Genomic DNA, 6,238 nt, shown 5'->3' with positions numbered 1-6,238 from the left:
ACAGAAGGGGGGGGGGGGGGGTAGCCTCCTCTGCACCCTGGTGACATACCCCTACTCCAAGGCCCTGCATGTGTGGGTGGTTGTGGTGGAGCGGGAAGAGAGAGGCAGCTGGAGATGGGGAGGGAAGGAAGGGAGGGGCAGGTAACCCCTCCCTTCAGTGCTATCCTTAAACACTAACTGAGGTAACTGGTAACAGCATTCTCTCTAATGTCCAGCAGGGAGTGGTTCCTCTGGTTGTAACAGGTCTGAATGTATAGACTTGTTATGAGAAAATGGGCCTCCCGCTCAACTGATCTGAGCTCAAAAAACTCTTTCGTGATGAGTTTGTGGTCTCAGTCACTGGTTCCTGGTCTGCTTGTATAAAACATGAAATTAATAATGGATTGGATTTATATAGCGCTTTTCAAGGCACCCAAAGCGCATGACAATGCCACTATTCATTCACTCTCACATTCACACACTGGTGGAGGCAAGCTACGGTTGTAGCCACAGCTGCCCTGGGGCAGATTGACAGAAGCGAGGCTGCCATATCGCACCATCGGCCCCTCTGGCCAACACCAGTAGGCGGTAGGGTAAAGTGTCTTGCCCAAGGACACAACAACCAGGACAGAGAGGCCAGGGATCGAACCGGCGACCTTCCGGTTACAGATGCACTTCCCAACCCCCTGAGCCACAGTCGCCGGCTCAGGGGGTTATTAATTATTAAAGTAATAAAGTCGCAGGAAATGGGGATGTTGAGCTGGGGTGGAGCTATAGTGTGACTGAAGTGATGAGCACCTCCCTCAGTCTCAGGCATGTCCACCGCTCACTCCTCACAGAAAAAATTGCTCAAGGTTTCAGAGCAGGACGAATCAATCACCGGGTGACGTTCTGGTGGCCGTATGTGCAAGTTCAGCAGGAATGTGTAGAAATCCGTCTGCTGTCCAAAGGCAGGACTACACTGTAAATCCACATCTCCTAACAGCACTGTGTCTTCCAGCAGTGATGTTGCAGCCGTTTTCTGACTTTGCTCTCATTAAATCACATGCAAATGACACCAAGCTGCTAAAAAGTCACCTGACAAACCTCTGCACTGCCTCACAGGTGTGTGTGAAAGCTGAAAAGTCTTCCAGGAGGAGAGCACTGTGCTCTGCATCCAGGCAGAAGCATAGTGACCTGTGGATGAGTGTGTGCACACACACTGAGCCCGTGATGGCTGAACAGCTGAGCTTATTGAACAGTTTATGCTGACCATCTGCAGCGCAGCACCCTGGGAAATTAAATGAGCAAACACTGTTAATTAGAGGAAGACAAGTACACAGACTTGTCTGTGCTTCCTGCCATCTTCCATTGTGGAAAACACAGAAGAAGACAACACACTCATGTGATAACTGCTGCAGGATCCTTACGTCATGAGGAGCGAGTCAGAGACAGGACTCCATGTTGTTAGGTGAAAGTGAAAGATGGTAGGAAGGTTTTGGCTGGTTCAGGTTATCCTTTTACTCTCTGAGCTGCACTTCTCACAGACAAATCACTGCAGGCTGTGTTGGAAAGGCTCCATACTGTGGATAGATAAACAGTCAGGCCTGAAACTGAGAGTACATCACATGCATGTGACCAGCTAACGACCAGCTTTCCCGTATGTGTTCAGTTTATCCAGAAACACGCCCACTTTGAAATATGCTTCATGTTTTAGAAATGTAAATACCCACAGGCAGTCACTTATGTCTACCTGCACACACTCACAATTTCTGTAATATTAAAAAGGTTCACTCTTCAGTTACAGATTGTGTTAGAGGTGGAATTATATCTGTCCCATGAACCTTGATGTAAAGGTGGAGGTCAGCTCCCAGCTCAGCAAGGGTAGAGGGAAGGGAAGGTGGAGGTTGTAGGGATTGGTGAGGATGTTTAATGTCAAACACAGGAAAAGGAATCAAGAGATGACTTCGAAGACGTGGCGAGAAACCGCAGGGACAGCAGGACCTGAGAGAGCGCCGAGCTAACAGAAATCAGCCAAATCCAGAGCAGCAGCAGCACCCCGCAGCTGATGTGAATCAACACAACAGCTTGTGTGTATGCACGAGTGCATTTGGATGTGTGTGTACACCAGGCTCAACCCCAGGCAGGAACCAGCACCTCGAGCACAGGATTAACCCTGCCTGCTACACTGAAAAAAAGGGACTGGCCATCTCTTGGATTTATGTAAGCATCTTGCATGTATTTAACACAATTGCCTCATGTTTTAAAGATAAATGTAACTATATAGTGTAAAAACGACATGATATGCAGAAAGGGTGTATTAAATTGTTCATATCATGTTCAGGTGAAGTAAGTCAATAAGATAGCAACGTTAAATCTCGTGAAACCACGCGTGATTTCATCTCGCGGGCTTTGGATCGTGGTTTAAAAAATGCATCCATCTCAGTCAAGTCGAGCAGCCAACTCTACGTTTTTTGGTATGTCTTGATTTTTTGAATTAATATTTACCATATTTCAGCCAAATGTAGTTAAACGTCTAAAGTGCCGCCATGTAACATGCTAAAAAAGAGCCGTTAGCTTATTTGCTGTTTTATCTGTTGTCAAAGAATTGGCGCTTTTTCATTTGAATTTGTCTTTGGCACAAGAGCCGTAATATCACATTAAACCTAATTGCGAGGCACTCATAACATAATTTGGTTTTCTGTGTGAATAGATTTGTCAACTGACTCTTCAGTTACATTGTGTATTTACTGCACCGTGGTGTTAGTGAGATTTTGGACATTGAACAGCTTTAGCTAATATCATCAGCGGTATTATGCTAGCTTACATCCCTACCCCTCCTGCCCTCACCTGCTGTCCTTTTGTTTTTGTTTTTGTTTTTGTTTTTGTTGATGCACATTGAGAGACCACATCTATTCTGCATTTCACCAGGAGTCAGCTGATGGATTGTGGGTTCAAGGTGTTATGGTAAGAAAGTATATTCTATTTTCGCTTAAGGTTTCTGTAACTTAATTATAATAGGTTTTTTATAATTATTAGGTGCATGCATACTCAAATAGACCACCCTATTAATACAACTGAGAAATCCAAAATCTGCCATAGGTTTAACTTATACCTGTATGTATTGTCAGAAAGGTGATTACTGGACTCACATTAATGCACACTTGAACTAAAATGAGGTTGTAACTTGTGGGTTCTTGGGTTGCAAATCAGAAATAAACATCTTTGGATTTTTTTAATCCCATAAGATCTGGAAGCACAGTTTTTATTCAACAAAACATTACTGATTATTAACCAAGCACAGTGCCTGCTGTTATTTCAAAATAATTTTATGTCATTTCAGATGAAATGCAGCATTCCAGTGCATCCCAACCATGCCTTTACAGTCAAGGTTTCTGACGGAGCTGAGTTACTCTCTGACAGTCTGCTGAAAGTGTTTGCAAAGTGATCGGGGGAACAGGGCACAAAGCTAAAGGATGTAGCTGCCATAATGACAGTAAGAACTTTAAAATTCTTTAACTACAAAGTGTATATGTATTGCATTAGGTCAGTAAAAGATTTTTATGCTGCATCCATTGAAACAGTCAACTATTACCTGTGAGTACTGATTCCACCGAAAGGATGCCATAATTTTCGTCATGCATTTACTGGCCCACTGAGAAAAATTGATCTTTTTAAAAAAATAAATGTTCTGGAAACTATATATCCATAAAGTTGATGTCAAACAGGAACTTTTGATATTGCTTTGTAGATGCTGGTGTTGCATGTTGACTGGTTTAAGTTTTTGTCTGGGATCATTTTCTTCTGTGCTACTGAAAAGTTCACAAATCTCTGTTTTCTTTGTTATAATACTTTAGGATGACATTAATGCTCGAAGGGAGTCCCTCATCAAAGTGCTCCGCATCTGTGTGAAAGACAATTGCAACATCTTGGTGCAGGAGTTCATGGTGAGTGTTTTATGAGTAGATTGTGGCTTTGCAACATTTAAAAATGCATTTAGTTATCCACTTGATCCTCATTGGACTGGTTAGGACCAGTAGTCCTCTTTAATAATTTGAAGTTCACATGAGGCCTGGTAGTGAACTCGGCCGCCGGCCCTTGAGGCCCCACCCCTGTATTAGGGATCACATCAGTGTGAAAAAACTTTAAATTTGTCATTCTAGTGAACAAAGGAAAATCCCACCAATATTTACATTAGCTTTTGTTTGAAAAAAAAAAAAAGACCAACAGCTAACCAAATTGTGGGGCTGAAAGTCTAAATTCTAACATCTTCTGAGTGACAAAACCTGGATTTCTGATGGGCCGGTGTCTTTCTAACAAAAACGAATGTAAAATTATGTTTTTCACCCTCTCTTAGAAACTCTGTTAGACCATGAATGGCAGCATGGCAGGCCACTCTTTGGCTATAGCTATTTACTATGTTGCTTGCATTGGTTTAAATTACTCTAACATTAGAACTGGTAGATTCAAAAGAGATGAGTTTAAAAGGGAATCTTAAAAAAATGTTTTGTGTTTAACCAGGACTTGACTGAGGCCACTGCACAGATTGAGAAAACCACAATGAACATCTGTCTCCAGAGATGCGCCAGGCAATGACTTTTCTGATGTTGGCATCATCATCGAGGGTATAGTAGTTCTTCAAGATCTGGATAACGTGACCTTTGCAGTAGCCATGCTGTTTGGACCTTTTTTATTCCTTCAATATGAGTTACCCATCACAACTCTGCTACACTTTTGAGGTGATTCAAAGGGTGGTAATGGAGTTGGAAGCAACTCAGCGCTCAAGAAAAGTTCACAACTAAGACAAAACTGCTCCTGCAACGAAGCTCACTGTTATGCATGTGAGGTGACCAGCTCTAGGTGAGAAGACATTTAAATCTCACACTTGTTCTGCTGCATTTTTGAAGCTCAATTCCAGGAACAGATCGCAGGGTTCATTTTTATATACACTGCAACTGCCATGAGGACGAGCCGTTTTTTTGTTGTTGTTGTTGTTTGTTTTTCCTTTTACTCTGTACAAGTTCTCTGTTTGGCAGCATTTTTAAATTTCTCTTTGTATTTTTTCTTTCTTTTACTAGTGAAGAGATGTAGCATGAACAGTTATGCAGTCTAAATATCCCATATGGGCCGTGTGAAATGGTATTTTCAGTTTCATTCAGTTGAAGTAAGGAACGTTGAATATTTCTAAGTGTGCTGTTTTGAACCAAGATGTCACAGTATGATTAGTGCTGTAATTTTTGACAGTCACTGTATCAATGTTATTTTTGCATCTCTTGAATAAAGGTTTTGACCTGCAAGTGCTAATTTCTTTAGTTATTGGGGTAAAATGGGTAATGTTAATAGGAAGGTGTTTGCCAATTCAGTAACCTAATTTAATGTTAATGGAAACTAACATTACCTCAAATTGTTTAGTTATAATTGTTGTTTAACTGAATCTTGACGTCAGAGGCCTTAAATAGAATGTTTTGATTTGTTCTTTCCCAACATTTTTCAAAAGAAAGAGTCTAATTTCTTTGCTGTGATTGATTCCAGAGAACACGGAAGAACTGACATTATTTAACTGTTGGTTTATATAGATTCAGTAGTGGAGTAATGTCAGTTTAATTCTTTACCTACTGTCAATGCAGTGAAATTAGACATTTTGTTTTGAAAGGTTACTGGTGGATGCCAGCAACCATCTTGGAAGAGGACAATATAATCTGTTATAAGGCCTCCATTTGAAAATTGTGTATTTGATACTAGAATATAATAGCAAAATGTAATTTGAAGATAACATGTAGTATTTAAGTGACCAAGTAGTATTGGGTAAAAGTTATTGAATGGTGTTGGGATAAAGTGAGAAAATTGTGAAGGATTAAAATATTTCAAGAGCTCAAATTACTTCATCAAAACATGTTTAAGTCACATTTTATCAACACAAATTGCACAGGTTTATTGAACATGAATAAATTGTGTTAATTTAACTCAATTGTTTAAGTTGCTGCCAAAGCAAAACATCTGTGTGCAACAAATGTCCACCATTGAATTAAGTAAATCCAACAACATATTTTTTTCAGTGTACCTGAGCTCAGCCTTACAGGCGGCTTCAGCACACTGGGTGCCCTAACCGTCCGCTGCTGCATTTACAAACTAAAACTAGACTTTCACACAGTCAAAGCTGAGGATTACTCACACTCAGCCGGGCTTAAACAGGGCCTCTTTCAGGTGGATCCACCAACAAGTGGACTACACTGGGCTCCTAACGAATCAGCAGCAGGTGCAGCCAGGAGGCAGAGTTTCA

General features: G+C 41.2%; 1 long non-coding RNA gene across 1 annotated transcript; it reads left to right on the top strand.

Annotated features, from left to right (window-relative positions):
- The first annotated feature begins 2,232 nt into the window (after window positions 1–2,232).
- On the top strand, window positions 2,233–6,011 carry LOC147325375 (uncharacterized). The gene is made up of 4 exons (XR_015130317.1): window positions 2,233–2,925; window positions 3,302–3,454; window positions 3,816–3,905; window positions 4,480–6,011. It is a non-coding gene; the product is annotated as an uncharacterized LOC147325375 (long non-coding RNA).
- The last annotated feature ends 227 nt before the right edge of the window (window positions 6,012–6,238 follow it).

The sequence above is a fragment of the Aulonocara sp. 'chitande type north' Nkhata Bay genome, linkage group LG7 (assembly GCF_057382095.1).
Source record: "Aulonocara sp. 'chitande type north' Nkhata Bay isolate Kocher_YH1m ecotype deep benthic linkage group LG7, A_spYH_male_GT1.1, whole genome shotgun sequence".
NCBI classification, from domain to species: Eukaryota; Metazoa; Chordata; class Actinopteri; order Cichliformes; family Cichlidae; genus Aulonocara; species Aulonocara sp. 'chitande type north' Nkhata Bay.
This window is presented reverse-complemented; position numbering and strand designations above follow the sequence as displayed.